Source organism: Lutra lutra, chromosome 7 (genome assembly GCF_902655055.1).
Source record: "Lutra lutra chromosome 7, mLutLut1.2, whole genome shotgun sequence".
NCBI classification, from domain to species: domain Eukaryota; kingdom Metazoa; phylum Chordata; class Mammalia; order Carnivora; family Mustelidae; genus Lutra; species Lutra lutra.
The window spans coordinates 127,797,496-127,821,458 of NC_062284.1; the positions used below are offsets into that span (position 1 = coordinate 127,797,496).

Genomic DNA, 23,963 nt, shown 5'->3' on the forward strand with positions numbered 1-23,963 from the left:
GAAGTGGGACCTCAGTCCTACAACTGCATAGAACTGGATATGGCCAACAACTTGATGAGCTTAGAAGTGGATGATTCCTCAGAAACTCCAGGTAAGAGCCCACCAAACTTGGACCTACAGAATTATAAGATAAACAAATGTGTATTGTTTCAAACCACTACATTTGTAGTGATTTGTTGTGACACCAATAAAAACTCATCCATAGGTGACAAAGTTCAAGTTGTTGAAAAAATATGCAAAGAGTGGTCCTTAGTAATGGGCTGTAGAATGCTACCTAGCAAGGTAAGGAAGGAAAAAGTAGGAAGATTGAAATTTTGAGAAAAGTGGATTAAAATTCTTGGTGAACTGAAGAATTATTGGAACTTGTACTAAAGGAAGTAAGCTGACAAGATTTAGGATCCAAAATATGGCTGTAAGAGTGGATGGTAGAGATGGGGTGAAAGAAGATTGTTGGAAAGGGAAGGAGAATTTACTGTTAGAAGCCAGGATAGTAGATGGATTATCTGTATATGTGGTAAAACCCAGTAATATAGTGATAGGTATAATACTAGGGGAAAACCTACCGAATGAGGCAAGGGCTAAAGTCTCATGTGAAGCGTAAGGAAAAAGCAGGGTACTGATGGATGATTGTGTTATGAAGGGATGTAGGCAGTATAATCTTATGGCATTTGCTTCAGTGAACATTGGATTTGGGGATGGTGAGAGGAGAAATGATTTAGACACAGTAAGAAAGAACAAGAAAGACAATTATCCTACCACAAAGTCCTTTACTACATAGGGTAGTAGTGGTAAAAACAAAACAAAACAGCTATCACAAGAAAGAGCTTTAGGAAACTATTTCTTTTAGAGAAAGAAGGTGAGGAGATTGCTTAGAAAACAGGTTTTATTTGTTTGTTTGTTTGTTTGTTTTCAGATGATGACCATGAATTCCAAAGGAAAAAGTAGAAGGGTTTGGTGCTTTGCTGGGGCAGAGGTGGTAGTCATGGTAAGAGATGAGAGCTTGAATTAGATTCAGGGTTATACAGAAACATAGGGGCATAAAAGTTCTTATAAAGGATATCATATATGTCTTGGGCCTCTTGTGGAGATAAAATGTATGGCAGTCTTTCTGGAGAAGGCAGGTTATTATTATTATTATTATTATTATTATTATTATTATTATTAAAGTAGTTTCCATGCCCAGTGTGGATGCAGCCCAATATGAGGCTTGAACTCAACAACCCTGATATCAAGACCTGATCTGAAATCAAGAGTCAGACACTTACCAACTGAGTCACCCAGGTGCCCCAGTAGGTCATTAATTCTAATTTTACCTTCTTGGGATTGATTTTTTTTTTTTTAAGACAATGGAACTGAGCTGGTAGCATTACAGGGCTAGAAATTAGTGATCTTATTAGGTGCATGAGAAGTTCTCTGGACCTTCCTTAAATCCTGATGTTTTACATTTAATAAAACCGAGGCAAAGAGAGATTGGGTAAATCTCCCTAGTTTCATCAACAAGTAAGTGGGAAAAGCCAGGATACAAACTCAAACAACCGGACTCCAGAGCAGAGTTCTAACTATTGTGCTAGAGGCACTCAGGAATGCTTGTTGACTAAACAAACAGATGCAGAGAAAGGTGTTATTTGGGAAAATAGAATGCCTTCCTGGGGGTCAGGGAGATGTCAGTTTGTTGAAAACCCAACACGATGAGAGGCAGATCTGGGCATATGGACTCCCAAGACTACATCATAATGCCATATTTTTCTATCTTGTGGTCTCTTTTAGGGCATTGTCCTAGAAACCCAGTCACCATGCTCTGAGAGAGCCTAGTGTGCACAGAGAGAAAAGGAGGCCCACAGGCCTTCAGACACAGCTATCTATCATTGGGTAAATAGCACCAACTTGCCATCAGTGGGGATGAGCCATCTTGGATATGGATTCCTAACCCTAAACTGTGCTTCCCAAATGATGCCACATGGGGCAGACACAAGCCTTTCCTTTTGAGTCTTGCTTAAATTGCATCTTCATGAGCAAAATAAAGAACTGTTGTTATTTTAGCCCACAAAATTTAGGAGTTTGTGATGCAATAAGAAAGAACTAGAGCATTCATACGTCAAGCTGTCCCTGAACCTTTGCTTCCCTAGCTGTAAAAAGGGATCCGATTATTGGGCCAGAGAGTTGTCATACAGGTTCACAAAAGAGAAATATACATATTGTAGCATAGGTAGTTAACCAAAGTTGCCTTTCTCCTCATCCCTTCTGTAGCCTCCCAGATTAGATAAAGCAACCCCAAGTGTTTTATATGTACATAAGTAGGCAAAAGTGTGGGAGGAAGAAGAAAGCCTACTTTATCTACTGATTCTCATTGCCAAAATAGCTCACCCTTTTACTTCATTTGGGTCTCTGCTCAAATGTCATTTCTTCCTAAAGAGGCTCATCTGGGTTCCCTTCAAAAAAATACAAAACAAACAAACAAACAAACAAGAAAACCCAACATACACAGACTTTCCGTCTTGTCCCTTTCCACATATTAACATTCATTATTTTTCTTCATAATGCAAATCTCCTGAATATCATATATTTGTGTGTCTGTTATACTGTCTCATTCCACGGACATGGAAACTCCATGAAAGCTGGGATTTTCACTTACACCCCACTCTCTCTGCAGCACCTGGAGCAGTGCCTGACCTACAGCAGGAATTCCATAAATATTTGTTGAGTCGCTCAATGAACTAATTCTTTCTGGTACAGTCCCTCCTCTTGTTTTAATTTACTTCTTTCACATGGCATGCAGAAGAACATGTTGAATGGAACATTGACTTTAAGATGAGAAAGTCAGACAGACTCTAAGACAGGAAAAGGCAGTCAAATATGCCAATTACTTCAGAAGGGTAATGGCATATTTTGAAATTTGGAGGCTGCTTCATTAAAATTCATTTTGCGCTACATAAAATAAGGAATCGGGAGCCTGACAGAAATGAAACTCAAATAGGCATTCATTTCCTTTATCTTTTTACAAGACAGATCAATTAGTAATTTTATGGTTGAAAAAACTCATTTTTAAATGTTATGTGGGACTTAGTGTAATATCAAATCTGGCCTAATGTCACCTTTATTAAGGAATTGAAAACACTTTTACATCTGTTCATTCCACTAAAAAAAAAAAAAAAATACCGAGAAGCACATTTTTGCCATCTAAAGTTTATAACGGAGGAGAAAAATGGGCACAGAAATGATCTTGTTGCATAATTAACATCCCAAAAAGTGAAGGCCAATGATCAGCCCCAGACCAGAACATTCTGAGCTGCACTTACATTTGTAAACCAAGCTATGGAAACCCTCCCAAACAGGTGTGTTAGAGAGTCCAGATGGCCTCAATGAGAGGCCAGGAAGCCAACACCTTCTGCTGTGTTTCTGGCCACTCTCATGGGCTCAGTGGGCTTGGCTGCATCGGTGCCTTGTGCTGGGGGGCAGCCAAAGGGACACACAGGTGGTGTCGGATGAGAAACAGGGTTTCCAACAAGAGACTGCTGTGCTGCTGGAGAATTGCCTCCCTTTCCACTACCGGGTTATAAAACTAAGATCCAAGTCATTTATGGCTGGTAGAGATCCTGGACACTTTTAGATAAGAGAACATAGGTGTTACTTAACCTCAATATCCTAACTCTGGTAATTACATTATACCACCTGAAATTTCCCCTGCGGGTTCAATCAAGTCTGGTATTTTCCTTTGCTTTTCAGTCCCGTGTACAGTTGCTATGCCATTAAGCAGCTGCTAAGCACCACTCTACACAACACAGAGTGTATATTCTTTATGAGTTAGGTGTTGGGATGAGGATGTGTGATGCTGGCAAGCCTTCATGTGGATCTTGTTGTAGCAGGATGTTTCACTAATTATAAACGAGAAAAACTTTGGTCCTTTTGATTGCAAACAGAGCCTTGGGAAAGTGATGTTGATTGATTCATTTGGTCCCTTCCAGTGAGAGTGAGGCAGCAAGGGAATTTTGCAAATCACAACCCTAATGATGGACTTTTTATCTGGTGGAAGGAAACCCAAGGAATTACTGTTGTGCAAACAGACCTACTGAGAGCCCTAGGCAAATTACTGTGATGGAGGCCACCTCTTTCTTCTCTCCCTTTAGTTTTCCGTCAGCTTTCCTCCATCTAGCATTCATGTTCTAGAAGGGGCTTACCCATGGATGTGGAACCAATTTTGAGGAATGCTGAAAGGCCCCGATTTTCCAAATACTCACCTTCTCATTCTCTTACAGGATTCTGCTGGGTTAAGACAGCATTTTCAGAAAGGATCATTAAAATCAGTGTGCTAATTTAAAAAACTAATCATAGATACATGTGTTATTCCAGCAGTTTGTAAAGAGGTCCCTAGACAAATACAGCAAAGGAGATTCTCACAGAGGACAAACTCCCAGGGTGTGTCCAGGACTGTGTCTGATTTCAGGAGTACTAGAGATCCAACCTTCTATCACTAGTTGGGAGCTTCAGTGCCCAAGTGAGGGAAGGAGGCATTGTTGAATGTTGAATGTTGAATGTTGAATAATATTCAGTGTATTTTAACTTACATGAAGAGAACTAATTTACTAATGCTAGTTCCTTGGCAAAGAAAGTAAATAACCAAAATGTCTGTGTGTAACTCCTTTTAATTATCTCTTTTTGTAAATTTATAGCTGCAGAGAGAAATTTAACTTGCTCAACCATACACTCTCCTGTATAGAAGTCTGAGCTACTCCCCAAAGTTTTTAAAATAAAATCTTTCAAGCATTTTCCCCCCAATAGACCACTTTTTAACAATAAAATTAAAATCTGTTGGAGCAGTTTGGGTCACTTAGAATTGGGATGACTTCCTACAACAAAAACCTCAAATGTGGCTTAAACAGTTTTTTCTCACATGACCAGATCTCCAGAGGTGGGCAGTCTAAAACTGGGGCAGTTGTTTTGGGAAGTCATCTAAAGCTCGGCCCCTTCTACCTCCTGGTCCACCATTTTTAGCCTGTGTCTTTTACCTTCATGATTGTAAGATGGCTTCTGTACTTCCGACATTGCATCTGTATTCCAGCAAGTGGAAAAGAAAAGAATAAACAGAAAAAGATTCATACAGGCTTAGTTTGTCACTTTTGACAGGAAAACAATGTTGTTCTCAATATGCCCACTTGGAGACCTGCCCTCACTAGCCACACCTGGGCCACAGAATCTCCTAATTTTGGGGAGGTGTAAGGTCATAAGTTCTTTTAATTGGACTAAACTGTTCATCACTGCTATCCTGAATGAAATCAGATCTGATAAGGAAGTAAGGGTTATTAATAAAAAAATCATTATGAATGAGAAATTCAAGTTATGAATAAAAAAGAGGAAAATAGATATTGTAGGTTAACAAGCAGTGGGTGCCCCATATGTCACTAATAAACTTCATAAACCCCATTGGGTATCTTCATTTTCTTTCTTACCATTGACCTTGAGGATGTGTGGATGTAAAATGTCTTGAGTATGAACCAGCATCCACAGTCCCCAGGAAAATTATCATCAGCAGGAACTTTAATACATGTAGGATTTATAGTCTCAGAGATACTCCTGTCCTTCTGTATCAATGTAGGCACACAGTGATGAAACTTAACTTCTGTCCACTGTTAGAGAGGAAAATATCTTCTTCTATCTCTTATATTCAGTCTTGGGGATCTGTGAATTTAACAAAAGGTAGATCAAGAGGAGAAAAAGGTACAGGATTTTTGTTAATAGTTACATACACAGGAGTCCATAGAAAAGTGACAGTCAAGGGGCATCTCAGTGGCTCAGTCATTTAAGCATCTGACTCTTGATTTTGGCTCCTGTCATGATCTCAGGTTTGTGAAACGGAGCCCTGCACTGGGCTTCCCACTCAGCGGAATCTCACTGGAGATTCTCTCTCTCTCTCCCTCTGCTCCTCCCTGCCACTCTCACACACACACACTCTCCCTCTCTTTAAATAAAAAAAGAGAGAGAGAAAGAGAGAGAAAGAAAAGAAAAAGAAAAAAAAAAAAGAAAGAAAAGTGAGAGTCAGAAAAGTGGTTAGACTCGGGGGCTTATACACCATTTTAACAAAGGAAGGAAAGTTAGGGCTTCAAAGGACAATAAATTATAGGGAAGGGACTAGAAATACACCAGGCAGCTGATGGGAGATAAGAGTTATTTTAGTAAGGTTTGTTTGTACAAACTCACCTTGGTGTTTGTTCTCTATCCCAGGTAACAGTCACTCTTCTCTTCCTGGTAAAATGGAGTCAACTTTACAAAGGGAAATTTATGTTCACTTTTAAGCAGATAATGGGGAGGACCAATTGCCTTCAACTCAAAGGAATCCTTATGTCAAAATGGCATATTTTGAGGTGGCATATCCTGATCCCCCTTCAACACCTATCTGCAGGATCCCTCCTATACTACCATTTGTCAAGGAAAGAAAAGTTGATAATTTTATAGGGAAATTTTTTTATGTCTCTAAGAGTCTGGAGTTGAAAGTCTTCAAGTAGAGGAGTCTGTGTATAGGTGTTAAATTAATTACAATAAACCTTCCAGTTGATTCTGGTCCAACAATGTATTGACATTGAAAGGTCCAACAGCTGTACTAGACAATAAAGTTAGTCCACTGTTCTTTACCATTGGATTAACATTTAATCCAATTGACAGAATGAGACCCAGGACACACAATGTTGATGGCTGAGTATAAGAGGCATGGAGAAGAGAAAATGAAATGCTGACATTGAGGATGTCACCAGATGGGAGAACAGAGCCAGTTGCAAAGTGGAAGGTAACTTTGAAATCCAACTTAACCTTCTCCCTGAAACCAGGAGGCAAAATTTGCTTCTGTAGGATAGAGCCAGATGCCCTAATTGTTACCCAATTTGCTTTAAATGGAATCCTTCTAGGTACAGATTTTTATGTTTAACTGAGAAGCATTAGATTTATGAATTGTGTTTCAGTGGGCTCTTCAGTTGTAAATATAGTGTCTCTTTTTTTTTTCTTTTGCCTTGAGTTCAGGAGTCAGTAGGTGAAATTATTTACCCAAGATTAGGTCATTGTTATGAAATGCAAACTGTGGTTGTTAAATTGAAAGGAGGGGAGGAATCACGCACTTGAGAAAATTCAAATTCATTTTCACTTCCCTCTGGTCTCTAATGGCGTTGAGGAAGAACTCTTTCAAAAAACACTATGATTAACATTATGTAAATATGGAGCCTTAATTAGGCTTTCAATAGTCCCTTGGAAGTGTCCTCAGGCCTGACCCATGCCCAGATCTAGGTGGGAAAATGTGTATTCTCTACTATTAGGTGTCTGTTTAAAAGCCAATTCTTCCTCCCCGGCTGCTGAGGAATAGAAGAGTTACCGAACAGTCCATTAAAAGGCAATTTAACTAAGACAAAATACAAGATAACTGTTTCCAGTGAAACTGTAGGAAAATTTCAAGAAATCAGAGTGAATTGTCTAGTATGGAATCTGGCCAAAACAAAGGCTAACTCATTTCCATTAGGTCTTTAATGGCCTTAATTTTAGGGCCACTGCTGATTTCATTAAAATGTCTCTACCATGGTTTTAAACTGTCCCTCCTCCTGAATCTGAAGGCATTAAATTGGCCATTCTACTTTCCATGTTTCATTGTATGTGTGGGGTTTTGTGTTTTGTTTTGTTTTGTTTTAAGATTTATTTATTTATTTTAGAGTGAGATAGAGAGCACAAGTCAGGGAGAGGGGCACAGGGAAAAAATCTCAAGCAGACTCCCTGCTGAGCACAGAGCCCAACACAGGGCTGGATCTCAGGACCCATGAAATCATGAACTGGGTCAAAACCAAGAGTCGGACGCTTAACCAACTGAGCCATCCAGACACCCCTCATTCTGTGTGTTTTTTTAAAGTTTATTATTTATTTATTTATTTATTTATTTATTTATTTATTTTTAGTAATCTCTGTACCCAATGTGGGATTTGAACTTATGACCTAGAGATCAAGAATCAAATGTTCTGGGGCACCTGGGTGGCTCAGTGGGTTAAAGCCTCTGCCTTCGGCTCAGGTCATGATCCCAGGGTTCTGGGATTGAGACCTGCATCGGGCTCTCTGCTCAGCAGGGAGCCAGCTTCCCTTCCTCTCTCTGCCTGCCTCTCTGTCTACTTGTGATCTCTCTCTCTTTGTCAAATAAATAAATTAAAAAAAAAAAGAATCGAATGTTCTTCTGAATGAGCCAGCCCCATGCCCCCCCATGTTTCATTGTTTTATTATTTATTAACCTCAAAACTTCCCTTTTAAATGTTCATCAGTCCAACAGACAGGCAATAGTCCTATCTCCATTTTGCTATGTCTGTTTGCCGTAATTTCTCTCCTCAGTCTAAAGTACATTTTAATTGAATGAAACCATCATTTTGCCTTCGAGTTAGATAAAAAGCTCATAGCCTTCCCTTAGTGTGGTTTACCTTATTAAATGGCCTGTACAAGATATGCTGACCTTGAGTTTGAAACTCCAAGTTCAGAAATTTGCAAATTTCTGGGGATCCAGAGCAGAAGGGATCACAGGGCAGAAGGGATCAAGAACTTCTCAATTTTTATAGTAATAATAGTTAAGATCCTACCTCAGCTGGGCCACATTTAACCTGGAAATGGAATGAAATGGAAAGCCAGATTGTTTTATAATTGACAGCTTTGTCTGTCAGCAGATGGCTGTAATCTCCTGCATGTGCCAAACACAGACTCTAGGATTTTTGAGTTTGTAGTGAAAACAGAAAGGACAAATATTTATCGTAATTACAACATTTGTGCATTGGATACAGTTTCACAGCCTTTTAATCCTCCTTGATTAGAAAATACAGGGTGATTTTTTTTTTTCTTGCCAGTTGAACAAGTTTGTTTACCATCACTTTGAGAAACATTTCAAGTTTTAATAAATATAAAGCTAGGTCATACAGAAACAGAAAACATTTCTTTTTAGTTTACTTCCTAGTGAATCTATACATCCCATTCAGGGAGCTTGAATCAGCACTATCGTCCCCAGTCAGCAACTACAGCACTCAAACACAAGAAGCATTGTTGTCAACTCTGGATTTATTTGAGGAAATGATCCAATTTCCAATATTTTCTCTTTCCACTTATTACTGTTGGTTAGTTCTTGTCAAGAAGGTCAGTTAGGGATCTCTGGAGTGATTTACATAATTAGGTTCTCTATTTATATGGAGTATATGGAAATTACTTTGGGGGCAGCTTGACCCACACTTGATTAATCCCATCAGATTATGTCCACCTCCATTGTTAATAAACCATTAGTCAGCAGCTCCATTATAAGCATCCCAAAAAGTACTGAGCTATTTCCAGAGAACTACAAATTATAATTCAAAGGTAAAGTCCTTGGACTGAACTCAGCCCTTCAGTTTTGGAGTAATGGGTGAAAATACCAGAAACTGCACCAGCAAATGTGAGTTCATGATACACCTCATTCACTTTAAGTTTTAGTGCCTTGGGCAAGGCACTTAACATTTCATAGACTATTTCTTGACTTGGTAAATGCTAAGTATTTAAGACTTTTACCTTTAGGGGCAACTGGGTGGCTCAGTTGATTAGGCATGGACTCTTGGTTTCTGTTCAGGTCATGATCTCAGGGTTGTGAGATGGAGTCCCGAGTAGGGATCCAGGTTCAGTGTGGAGTCTGCATGGAATTCTCTCTCTCCCTCTCCCTTCCCACTCCCTTTCTAAAAATAAATAAATTAATTAATTAATTAATTAATTAATTAATTTTTTTAAGGATTTACTTGACAAATATGTCCAAGTATTATATACATGGACACCCAGATTCTTACTTCTAGCCTTTGATTATCACATTGGTGATATTTTGCATAGTACTATTACCAGGTCACACATGGGCTATTAGTGTTCTTTTTACTACTTAAAATAGAGTCATTAATGTCTTTAAATCTAAGCAGATTAAAAACCTAATTCTAGAAGCCTTAGAACCAACTCACAAAATTCATCCTTAAGATTCTATTCTTCCAGAACCACTCTCAGTACCAAAATTTGTATAGTCAGGGTTCTCCAGAGAAACAGAACCAATAGAGAGAGAGACAGAGAGACAGAAAGACAAAGAGAGACAGAGAGAGATAGAGACAGTGAGAGAGGAGGCAGATAGAGAGGAGGGAGAGGGAAAGAAAGCGAGAGGGAGAGATTTATTATAAAGTATTTGTTCACACTCTTATGGAGGCTAGCAAGTCAAAAATCTGCAGGGTGGGCTGGTAGGCTGGAGACCCAGGAGAGCCAGTGTTCCAGTTGAGTCCCAAGGCAGTCTGCTTTAGAACAGAAAAAACTGATGCTAGAGACAAAGTTTAAAGGCAGTCTGCTGGAGAATTCTCCCTTGCTCAGGGGAGAATAGTCTTTTTATTTTATTTAGGCCTTCAACTCACTGGATGAGGTTCATCTGCTTTACTCAAAGGCTACTAATTTAAACTACTACTAATGTAAATGTTACTCTCACCCAAAATACCCTCACAGTAACACCCAGAAAAAGTTTGACCAAATATCTGGCCACCCCATGGCCCAGGCAAGTTGATACATAAAATTAATCACAGTAAAAAGTCAGCCCAAAATGGGTATTTCCTGCTTTCCACTTCTGCATTCATGCTACCACTAGAATGAACCTTAAGTACAAAGTAGATCACATCATTTCCTGCTTAAAACTATTCAATTATTCTACCATTCCCAAAGGACAAAGGCCAGACTCTTTAAAACCAACTGTAAGGCTCCTCCATTTCTCACGACTTCAATCTCTCTTTCCATGTGTACTTCCTACCCATCAGAACTACTCCCATCCCACCACCTGAGCTTCTTGTCTTCTAGCCTACAGAACTATTTATATTTCTAACACACCAAATTTTCATGCCTCCATCTTTATCCATGTTCTTCCTTCTGCCTTCACCCCTCCCCAATTCACCCATCCCCAACTATATTTGCCTATAAAACATAAAACATATTTGACAGACAATCAGAGAGAGGGGCAAGCAGGCTCCCTGCTGAGCAGAAAGCCCGATGCAGGGCTCGATCCCAGGACCCTGGGATCATGACCTGAGCCAAAGGCAGAGGCTTTAACCCACTGAGCCACCCAGGTGCCCCTTTTTTATTTTTTAAAGACCAATTTATCATTGATGAAGAGAAGGGCTGAGGGCAAGATGGAAGAAAGAAAAAGAAAGCAGGGAAGCTATGTAGGTGATAGTTATAGTCTAGGGATAAGGGAAGAAGGAGTTAAACCAGACAAATGGAGTAGAGATAGGAGATGCTCCAATTTATGAGTATTTCTCCTTCTTTAGAGCATCTGGAAGAACTGCATTTTCTTTGACCCCCTTCAAAATTAGGTACAGCTACATGATTTTCTTTGGCCACTGATATGTGACTGGAAGTGTTACGTGCTATATCTAAACAGAAGCTCAAAGAGCCAGTACATGATTTTTGAATCATGTACAGAATCAGCCACATTCTGATTTTAGTCTCAATGATCATGACCATGGGTCAAGATAGAACCTCTGTCAGTCTTGGTCTCTGAAAGATAATATTGAAAAGAATTCCTCTGCCCACCTGTATTGGACATGTCCTATGAATCACTTGTTGTGTCAAATAAATGAGACTTTGGAACTGTTTGTTACTACAGTAAAACCAACTTATCTTGATTTATCAGGATTTGGAAACTGAAGGAAGAGGGCGTGAGCAGCACCAAACACTAACGCTTAGCATGAGGGAGTATGAAACTTGTAGCCGAATGACTGAGTCTGCCATGTGTTGTCAGGATATGTATTTCACGACTGCAGGGTTCCTGTTCACATCGTAATCTATCTGAATTGTGGCCCCTAGAGTGAAGTCATGCATAACCTGCAGAGATGTACATAGCAGCCCTGGGAGTGATTCATTCAGAAAAAAATATATTATTTATTGTCCACTGACTCCTCAATGCCACTCTGAGTACTGCAAATACAAAGGCAAAATAGAGCTTATCACTCTGTGTGATGTGGTCAGAGGTCAGCACAATATGGCAGATGCTCTGATAGATTGAGCACAGACAGAGGAAGAGGCGACCGGCTCTGGGTTGTAGTTGAGCTGCAGTTTGAAGGCTGATTTGGAATTGTTCACACAGAGAAGGGAAGTGGGTCATTTAAGTACAAGAAGCAGACAGGTAAACATCCATGACACATTGGAGAAATGCAACAGGTCTTCTGTAACTATGGTTTAGGTATACATTTTGAAGATGAGTAGAAATGGTAGGGAAAAGATTAGAAAGTTAAGTTGGGGTCATTTTGAAAGATTTTGTATTTAGCTGATGATTTAGTCTTCATTTCTGGAACAAGAGACCCTGTATCTTTTTAGTAAGTTGAGAGTTGTATTTAAGTTTCATGTATTAAAAACACATCAGTGGGAGATTTCTATCATATCATTGTTAGAAACAACGATATTAGATCTAAAAGAAGAAGCTGATATATTCTGCTTGGTTTCTTTTGATTAACATTCTGATTTGAACGATCATTATTATTTGAAAAAAAATTAATAATATTGAGAGTAAAATTTTGTTAATGCTGATCACAAAAGATGGATCCAACCCCATCATCAGTGCTACATTGAAATTTTACTGATCTGAATGTAGCTTGAACTACATGGGCCAATCATTTAGAATCTGGAAATCTTTTTGTCATTCAAAGATTGCCTCTCCTAAGGGGATTTGATATGTAATCATTCAAGGCCATAAACAGTACTATCTAGAGCTAGAGAACCTTTCAAGAACTTATAAAGAGCACAGGTTACCCAATTATAATATGAATTTAAAAATTCCTCTAGAGAGCAAAGTCCAATTGGATAAGCTTTATATCTGATCTTTTTTGGTTTTTTGGCTTTTAAGGTCTTCCCCATACTGACATTTACCATGACAGATTGCCACTTGTATCATGGGCAGTGATTTCTGGTTAATGTTTGTCAGTTCAGGCATTACTATAAAACGCTAGCGTCTAGATCTGCTGCATCATCAGAATTTGAAATAAGACCTTTAGGCATTCTTCCTACCATGAAATTACTGCTTTCAGTCCTGTGTAGCTAGCCCCTCAGTTAACCTATTTATAGGTTTTTCAGATATAGCATTCAATGTTAATAGTTTTAACTGTCCTCTGCTTTTTCACTGAATAAATTAAAAATTGGGCAATAAGGAATACCTTAGTGATGTTGCAATCTTGATAACACAAATGGTCCCTGGAACTCTTCATCTGACTATGAAAAAGCACTGAACTTTACGGCTTTTATGCATTGGTGAGGAATTCATGAAAAAGCAGTCTTCAGAATGAAGAGAAAATCAGGGAATTATAAATGGCCTGGTGAGACATAGATGTCAAACTGGCTGCCAGATGTTGGCATATACAAAGTCAAAGGAGAACTTGATTTGAATTTTGATTCATTTGAGGAGAAGGCAAGATAATTATTGCCTACCTAAGGATTATTGTCCCAGGGACCCTGCAGAGCATTCCCCTGAATTGAGAAATATTTGTGCTAGGGAATCTAGTGCCTGGCACTGAGTAATCCCTCCACTAATACTAGCTATTAATATCACTGTTCCACTGAACTGAGAAATAAATTGAAAATTTCAAGTTGAACTGAAAATCAAGTACTCTTTTGGCTTCTATACTAATTAACACATAGCTTATGATTCAAGCTCTATACATTTTTAATCCTTCTGCCAAATTCACAATGTGATGAGATGGTTTCCTTGCCCCTTGATAATGCTGCAGATGGGAAGACAGCACTGCCAATGTCTGGTAATACATGCTCCCTCCATGTTCAATAGAGATATTTTGAAAAATGTGATTTTGGTAAAGGAATCTGTGGAACTGAAATAACAAACCTTCTCATAATGATACTGACCATTTTGCAGCCTTTAGGAATAACTATAGTTACAGCTTTAGGAAAATGCAACACATTCCAGACATTTCACTGGGTCTCATATTTACAACCATTATCTCATTTGATTTTCTCCGAAGTCCTATGAGGTCGATATTCTTACTTCTCCTCACATATAAGGAAACTGAGATTCAGGACCTGGCCCTCATCACACAGTCAGTAATTGATGGGCTGTGATTTGAATCCTGACTGAATCCAAAGCCTGTGTTTTTAATCACTACCATTCGTGACTTTCCCACTAGTGCAAGTTCATTGTGAGCTTTATTCCTCTCTTTGCATTATTTTATGCATCAGGAGGCTTTACAAATGTGAAGCCTTAGACTGTCGGAATGATTGAGAGAACCTCAATGCAAGGATTGTTAGGTTTCTCTGAAACACCCTTTCTTTGATAAATCTCTCAAAAGGAATAGTCCAGGGATAATAAATCGAGGCATCTTGGGGACTCATGGGAATTTACCTCTGTGACTGATGGAATGAGCAGGCTGTCACCTGCATACATAGTAAATAAAGCCATGGAAATGCATGAGAATACCACCTGAAAATTGACATTGCTTTGTTCATTTTCTTACGGAAGGATACAATTGAAATGAAGGGAGCTGAGGGGAACCATAAGAGTGATTGATAGAAAGATACAGAGTTTAGATTAGGAAACTGGAAAAGAAAATAGAAGGTTTTATTATTATTATATTACTGTCTTTAAAGTATGCCAGCACCCTTTCCTCAGTGCAATCACAAAGTATACAGCACTCTACTAGGCAACATGGAAGATAGAGAGACAGAGGAAGAGGGAGGTAGGGAGATGTGCTCTCTGCCTTTAGGAAAGAATGTTTTAATTAATATATTAAAAATTAATTTATACTGGGTTGAAGGGCATGTACATGAACAGTATGAGCACACATGTTCATCACCCAAGGCCACATTTACTGATCATTTCATATAATTTGTCTCTGAACAAATGGACTTTCTAGGAGAGAAAAATCCAAGCTCCCTTGCCCAGCAAAGGCTAAGCAGGATGTGAAATGCAATGTGTCAAAGGTAGGCAGGCAAAGCATTTTTTAAATTGACAAAGGAATGAAAACCAAGACAAAAGCCTGTCTTTTATCACATGGCAAAGGAAGGCAGATAATTAATGATCCAAGTGCCAAAGAACCTTGGTGCTTTCATTCACCTCAAATTTTAGTACAGGAATTATTTTAAAGAACTGATTACAAAAAAGACTGACCCAGGGTTATTTAAATATGGATTTTTTTAGCCTTATATGTTATACTTCAAAAATGTATTTACCGGGGCGCCTGGGTGGCTCAGTGGGTTAAGCCGCTGCCTTCGGCTCAGGTCATGATCTCAGAGTCCTGGGATCGAGCCCCGCATCGGGCTCTCTGCTCAGCGGGGAGCCTGCTTCCTCCTTTCTCTCTGCCTGCCTCTCTGCCTGCTTGTGATCTCTCTGTCAAATAAATAAATAAAATCTTTAAAAAAAATGTATTTACCTTTAATTTGTATGTGATCTAAAGTGCAGACATTTTTGTGGATCTGAGATAATCATCAAGGTACCTTCCAAGAGTACTTGGCCAACTCTTTAGTAATCGTTAGGTATCAACTTCCAAACCACAGTCACATGGAAATGATAAAGGAATAGAGTAAGCATTCTGTTAGGAGGAAATAATAGGAGGTGGAAGAATCAAAAGAGAAAGAAAAATACGCACTTTTAAATGCAAGGAGACAGGAGGATAACAACTTCTAACAGACTGTGAATTTGGGCTTCCATGGAAAATTGTGAACATTTCCCTTTGAAACATTTCAAACTAGGGTGAATCATGTTTCTAGTAAAGTCTTTCTAATTAAGTCTTCTGTATCTGTCTGTAGGATGCAGGGATTAGCTGTGCCTCTGACTCCCATGCCCTTTCCAGCATTTAATTCCAGTTGGAAAACTTTAGTGTGAAACCACACTTCCAGCTTTTAAGGTCACAGCTGCTAAGAACTTGCTCATGAGTGTGGGCTATTGTTTCCTCTGAAGGAACAGTTCACAGAGAGTGATATGCCTCAAGGACAGCAGTGCACATGGTAGGCATTAAATGTGTGTTGAGTGTTTTTGAACTGATAGACCTTGACCACCATTGAAGAACATCTCTCTCCTGCTGACCCTCCCTACTATAAAATCTGTCTCCCTTTCATTGTCCTCATGACAAAGGATAGGTTCAGAATCCAGGTTTACAATTCTGTCAGTGGTCAAGCCCTTTGCCATTTAGACAGTCACCACTCATCTGCTCACTTGGGTTCTGGAGACAAATAATGACTGCCACTCGAGTTTAATGATGGTTTCACTTTGAAGTGTTCAGAAGGAAAAGACACCTCAACACAAAATAGTGTTCTCCCCGGATTACTATGATCATCTGAGACTAGAAGATGAAAAGGAAGTCTCTTTGGTAGTATGAGCTATTTAGTACCCATCAATACTTAGGGCGTCCTTTTTGGACAAAGGATATTACAGAGACCTGGCCAAATTAGATGGTGAGGAAGCTGTTGTGGGCAAACAGAGGTGGTATTTTATTGCACATATCTCTGCCCAGAGGGAGCTTCAAAAATTACTCATATCCTGGGCCAGATGATCACCAAAGAGCATTGCACATCTGGACTGGTATCTTCCAGACTATGCATTAATTCTGGAAGACTGGATATACATATTTTTTTCCCATAGCTGAGATTTGAAAATACCCCATAGTGTCTCTCTTTTTCATTTTCAATTAGTGTCAGTTAAATGTCTTGGTTTAAAGGTGTCAGTGAAAAAGCTACAGAACTTCATTTGAAAAGGAAGGGTTCTAAGAGACATGATAACTTAAAATCAACTTCAATCCAGTTAATACTGAGGCTTTTTTCAATAAGAGAATGATTTAAACTGAAATGAGCAGAACTCTTGATTAACCAGAGATTCAGGCATAATTTCTTGAAAGCTTAAAATGAAGACAAAAATCATATTTTTAGGCAATTTAGAATTTAAATACACATAAAATTCATTCCTTGGTAACTTAAAAGGCTCATCATATCGTTGAGAATGACTGACTCATTAAAATTCAAAGGAAAAAAATCAGAAGTGAAAGTTCACCTGATCAATATAACTGGAGATCATTTTTACAACAATTTAGATCCCTGAAGGGGAAAAAACGACTTTAAGGCTTGATTATCTGTTTCTGTTTGCTTATTTTGATTTTTGCTTATATTTTTCTTTCATTTGCTTTTTGCTTCATAGTTCCTTCAAACCAAACATTTATATCTTTTATTATAGTAAGATTCAAAAAATAGCCAATGACTTAAAAAATCATAAGGCAGCTCTGAAGTGGCAGAGAATGAGTCTAAGTCTGTTTGACATCAATGATTTTGTTATTTCCAGTATGCATGGTGACAATTTTTTTCATTTTTACAATAAGGGTAATGTCTACTTCACAAGATTTAGGAAGATAACCTACATTTAACATGTAGAGCAGTGTCTGACATCTGGTAGGTATCCACAAAAAAAAAAAAAAGTGTGATGACAGTAGTACTAATAGTGGTTATTACTATTATAGGAAAATGGACCAGAAGGACTTGCCCCCGAATGGTCTGAGAATAATATCCCAAGTTCTTTAAAATAAAAATAACTATGACTGTGGAGTACAAACTAATTATCTCCAAAATCTGCATGCACTTATTTCTTGCAAGAACAGATATTTTCTCCAGTAGATTTGGTCACACACCATAGATCACAGTTAAGTGTTGACTGGGTGGATATTTTGCAGTGGTCCATAAAGAGGAAGAAAAAAATTACAGCCACTTCAAAAATTCTATCACAATGCCTTGAAAGCACTAGATTAATTGCCTAATAAATACCACTTGAAAATTTTTTTCATGGGCTAGAATATGAAGGTCAACCTAGAATCAGAGGAACCTAGTTTAAACCAAAATAAACACACAAAAAAATTTTATATAAGCATCCTTATATTTTAGCTTATAATGAATGACGATGTTCTAGCAATGTTTACTACGTTCAGAGATCTCTTATATACATAGTTGTGTCATAATGGCAGGAAAAATGTTGGAACCTGCTAAAAATGAAGTCCAGTTGAGGTAAGAAGCTTATTATAGCCCACGAAGGGGGCAAAAACAGCAAGTGGGCTCTGTCCCACACTCTCAGCTCCATAATTATTTAAAGGAAAAATCCTGAAGTGGACTAGAAAGAAAGCCACCAATAGCCTCAGGGACAAAGGATTTCCCTATTTGCATGCAATTTCTCTGAGGATACACTTCTCTGGTCTTTGTTTCATTTTATAAAATACACATGTATACATACATACACACCCAGACTCAAACAAAGTAACTGTAGCAATAAAAATGTTTGGCTTTCCAGACAGAATGGGTAGAGTGTATCAATATCCCATTTTATTTTTTTTAAAGATTTTATTTATTTATTTGACAGAGAGAGATCACAAGTAGACAGAGAGGCAGGCAGAGAGAGAGAGGAGAGGGAAGCAGGCTCCCTGCTGAGCAGAGAGCCCGATGCAGGACTCGATCCCAGGACCCTGAGATCATGACCTGAGCCGAAGGCAGCAGCTTAACCCACTGAGCCACCCAGGCGCCCCTCAATGTCCCATTTTAAATCACTTTTGACAATTCAAATTTAATGTGTGGCTTAAAAGTAATACTAGACTATTTAATACACTTGTAAATTATTATTTGATTCTGACACCTTTGTGACATAGTCATCTTCAAATCTGCAGCAGGAAAAAAAAAAATCTGCAGCAGCATCCCATTACCTATACCTCACCTAAGAAAATAAAGGACTATCATGAGTAGAAAATTTTCCATCTGAGGAACCTAAAAATGGAATATCTCTTAGCGGCTTTAGATCAAATCCCAGGAAAGGAATAGAATCTAGTTTGCCATGTCTTTCCTCCGCCTTATTCACACAGCCATATTGGGTAATTAAAGGAAAAACAGATATGGAAAATTCCTCTGAGAACATTAAATTAATTCTCTGTGAAATTTCATTATTTTATCCATAAATGGTATGGTGTAGGTTATAAAGTAGTCAGATAGCAATTGTGTTAGAACGGGCTGCAGTGTAAATTTTTTTAAAACACTAAATTTCATCACCAAAACAGAATTGGAGATACCATAAATGAATGTGGGCTTTAATCTTTGAATATAAGACATACACTCAACTGTGTAGCTCTTTTGCATATCATCAGAAAGAGATAAAATTTTCCATTAGCTGTTACATCAAGCTTTTAGTTCAAGAAAAGAGTCCTGCTCAGTAAAACTAAAAACAAAACCAGGTCCCAGCCAATTTGATTTCTCTTTGCTGAGTTGACCTAACAGGGTAGCTTGGGTAAAATCTTTACTGGTTGGTTTTATATATTTGGTGTGTTTTGTTTTGTTTTGGTTTGGTTTTTGTTTGTTTTTATGAGCTAAAGGAGAAGGAATCATTAATAGATGAGCCTCAGGTATTCCGAAATATACTTGCTAAATAATAAACTTATCAATTTCTTCCAAATGAATAAATTATTAATTCTTATCCAACTCTACCAAACCTAACAGTCAGATAAAGCAGGTGCTAAGGAAGAGAAATGAATCTCAGCAGAGTGTATAATAGGCATTGGGAGGGTCAAGGCTGATGTTAGGAAGGGCAATGTTCAATTAAACATTAGGAGAATCCATTGCAATTTTAAACATTTTTCAGATATACAGCAGAGAAAATGCCAAAGGACAGGAAAGGGTACCCACCTGAAACTTTTGAGATCCATCAATATTGATTCAAATCTCTAGTAAAAGAATTAATTCTACACTAGAACTAACATTGTGATGGAAGGGTGTGAGTGTCCAGCCCTTTTCAAACCTGTTGTTTTAAACATATATCCTCCCATATTTATTTATTTCAATAACTCAAGGCAAGTGTTCTGTTTTTCTAAGGGTGAGGGTGGTTTTTCCATGATTACCCCAAATTTAATGGCAAAAACAGCCATTTGTTATAGATTCTCTGTGTCAGGAACTTGAATAGAGCACACAAGAGAAGGCTTGTCACTGATCCATACTGATGAAGCCTCATCGGCAGGATACTATGAAGGAAGGCTAGGAACTGCAATCATCTTAAGGCTGTTCATATGCGTGCCTGGTGATTGATAATGGCTCTCAGCAGGGACTTGATATAGGACTGTCAAAGGATCACCTACAGGTTGCCTCTTCATGAAGCCTGGGATTCCTCAAAATTTGGTGGTTGGGATCCAAAAGTGAGTATCCCAGAGAAAGAGCCAGATGGAAGCTATAACACCCTTTGTGTCCTAGTCTCAAAAGTCACACAGTATCTTCCTTTGCATTCTACTTATTGGGCAGTCACAAAGGCTGACCTACATTCAAGGGTGAAAATTAGACTCCACCTTCTGATAAGACAAATGTCAAGGTTCTACAATCATAGAACTGGAAACACAAAAACATGGACAGTTTTTGAAACATGGTCTGCCACAATGATTATTTCTTTTTCTTTTTCCTTCTCTTTTCCTTCCTTTGTGTGTTTGTTTGTGTCCTATCTGTGCTTTCTTATAGTTTCTAAAAAAGAAATAACAACTCATGTATGGAGAACACATGCCTAGTAAATTCTAGTGATATTTTGGTCAGCTGCTATTAATTAGCTCATTTCAGATGAAAGGTACCTGAGTTTGTATCTGGGGTTCTTCTAGTAGATCTACCATATGTTTGTTCTGACACAGATATTTTGGAGTTTACACTTGAGGATAAAAGAAAAGAACCAAACTTGAAAGTGTTAGTTGTTGAAAAGAAGTCCAGAACAGGTAAGAAGATGTTTAAAATTGCAATGAAGACAGATGTTGGATTTGAGTCTATTGAGAAAAAGGATTTAGAATGTGAAGGAAATATCTCTTTGCTGAAAAGGATTAAGAATTTCTTGGTGAGTGTAAAGCTCCTGATAATTTTGAGAAATTAGTTGTTTGACTTCAGGATATGTTATTTTTCTGCATATTATTCAGTAAACATTTTAATTAAAGATATTTTCACTTATTTATCAATAGATATTGTAGGTTTTTAACATTCTGGGAATGCATGAGTGATGCTTTCTTTTTGCATCATGTTTCTCTGCGTGTGTGTGTTGTTATTGTTTTTTTTAAGATTTTGTTTATTTGACACAGAGAGGGATCATACGTAGGCAGAGAGGCAGGCAGAGAGAGGGGGGGAAGCAGGCTCCCTGCTGAGCAGAGAGCCCAATGTGGGCCTCGATCCCAGGACCCTGAGATCATGACCTGAGCTGAAGGCAGAGGCTTAACCCACTGAGCCACCCAGGTGCCCCTCTCCATGCTTTTGAATACCCTCCTCTGTCCTGGTGCTTTTGCTCTGACTAAAAGAGAATACTTATGGATGATGGGCCTGTCACTCAACTCTAGGACTGAAATAGCCAGAATGATAAGAACCTTGAGCTAATGCAGATGGGGGCTAATGAAAACTTAGAGAAGAAAGAGTGATCTCTTCCTTTGAAAACCACATTCCACGAATATTTCTTATTGACTTTATAAATCTATATTGAAAATTCCATTCTATAGAAATAATTTCAAAAGTATATGACATATTTATTGAAATATTGTTTGTAATATAAAAACTGAAAAGAAACTAAAATGATCATCAACAGAGGAATGTCTAGGTGGTATATTTATATCTAGAACACTAGGCAACCTTAAAATAACATATATCTACTTTCATGGAAATGTGTTTAATTGTTCATCAAAAAAATTTCAAAATATTGTGAGTAGCAGAAGCCTATTTTTATTAAAAATATATATAAAATTTCATTCTAGATGGCAAACTTGGCACTGCTTTAGCTACTCCATATCATAATAGAATCTCTAGAAATGATCGTGCATTTTCTTTTTAAAATTCACATCTGGTATGTAAATCAAGAATTCTTTTTTCTTTTTTTTTTTTAAGATTTTATTTATTTATTTGACAGAGATCACAAGTAGCCAGAGAGGGAGGGGGAAGCAGGCTCCCTGCTGAGCAGAGAGCCCAACATGGGGCTCGATCCCAGAACCCTGAGATCATGACCTGAGCCAAAAGCAGAAGCTTAACCCACTGAGCCACCCAGGTGCCCCTCAAGGAGAATTCTTAACGGATCATAACATATAAAAAATCCTTGGAAGGTGGGAAATGAACGAATGAAATTTCCCAAGACATAGGACATATTTTCCTTCTAGAAAAGTTGGGAACACTCCCAAAGGAGCTTCATACCCAAGTGTAGTGGATCCTAAATTCAAGAGTGGTCTTAAAAATAACCAAGGGTAATCAGAAGAGGAAATCAAGCAGGACAGATTCTGAAAAATCCACCTCCTCAGGCCAGAGAGCAACCACAGGTGTTGCAGACTCAGGTGGGTGGGGATGGGAGGATATCAGGCTATGACAATGGGGTTGGGGGGTGAAGGAAATAGGATAACTAAAGGCTACATATTGCACCAGTGGGATATTCTAAGCCTCTCTACTCTGAATGAAGGCTACTCAGTCACAGGCCACAGCAGTTCATCTCACCTCTCCCCATAAGTGGACAATCAGTCAGTCAATCCAGCAAGGTATTTCAGCTGTTAGAGATGAGAGCACACCAATAGTCACCAATTGCATCATGCTTTTTTGTCTGGAACTGGACACTTTAGAAGTGTCCCTTTCCTGTTGTGAGTGGTGTGGAGTCAGCTCATAAGTCTCTGAGACCCCAAAATTGAGAGGTTGTTTGTGCACCTGGTGGCTTGGTGGCCATCACCTTATTATAAAAAAAAAAAAATGTATTGAGCTACACCTACACCATAAGCACTATGGATATCATTTGGATTACCATGAGAAAAAGAGAAAGAAGGAAGGTCAAGAGGCTAGATGATTGGTCTGAAAGCTAAGTTCTACCACAAACAGTGCCATGCTGAGAAAATACAAATGGAAAAGACTATCAAGATGCATGAAAAGACAAATACCAAACAAAAGAATGATAAAAAGACTCCATAAGGAGCAGTACTTGCATATGTATTGGATAAAGAGGGACAGTCCTGAGCTAAGGTACTTTCCAAAATGATTAGACAGGGGTGCCTGGATACCTCAGTTGGTTAAGCATCTGTTTTTGGCTCAGGTTATGATCCCAGGGACCTGGGATTGAGTCCCACATTGGGCTCCTTGCTTAGGAAGGAGTCTCCTTCTCCCTCTGCCCCACCCTTACCCTGTTTGTGTACACACACACTGTCTCTATCACTCTCTCTCAAAATAAATAAATAAAGACTTAAAAAAAATGATTAAACAAAAATAAAGAATGAAATCAGGAAATTTCTGCCCAACTTTTTGCCTGTGAAGAAATAAAAGTATTAAAAATTATTCAGGGGCGCCTGGGTGGCTCAGTGGGTTAAGCCGCTGCCTTCGGCTCAGGTCATGATCTCAGGGTCCTGGGATCGAGTCCCGCATCGGGCTCTCTGCTCAGCAGGGAGCCTGCTTCCTCCTCTCCTCTGCCTGCTTGTGATCTCTCTCTGTCAAATAAATAAATAAATTAAATCTTTAAAAAAAAAGTTATTCAAACAAGAAAGAGAAAGAAGAAAATATGGAAGAAGATGGTTACTAAAGTCTGCTGTGTTGGAGATGGCTTTACTCAAAAACCACCTAAATATGAAAGACTCATTAAGCCAATGGGCTTATGTTTCAAGATCAGACGCATTCAGGGTGGTATGGCTATAGACATCTGTGGCTGGGCTTATATTTGAAAAAGGCCATGTAACTCATCCTGAACTAAATGGCATCTTTTGCCCACCAATGCTTAGTATCAAAAAGAGTCTCTATCCCCACTCTACACAACTTTGAATGTCATTACCAAAGGAACTCTCATTGAAGTGAACATCAGCAAGTTGGGCCTTATGGCACAGTGACACAAGGAGGGAAAGTATTTGGGGAAGAAATGCCCACAAGTTACCAGAAATCATGAAAATGATGGATGCATAGGCATGGTTCTATGGTTTGACATCATTTCCATACAAGTAACTCCTTATAATTATTGA

The 23,963-nt window shown here is 38.5% G+C and overlaps 1 pseudogene; it reads left to right on the forward strand.

The window, feature by feature from the left end:
- Positions 1–39: 39 nt before the first annotated feature.
- LOC125104537 (ribosome biogenesis protein NSA2 homolog) lies at positions 40–23,963 on the forward strand (annotated as a pseudogene).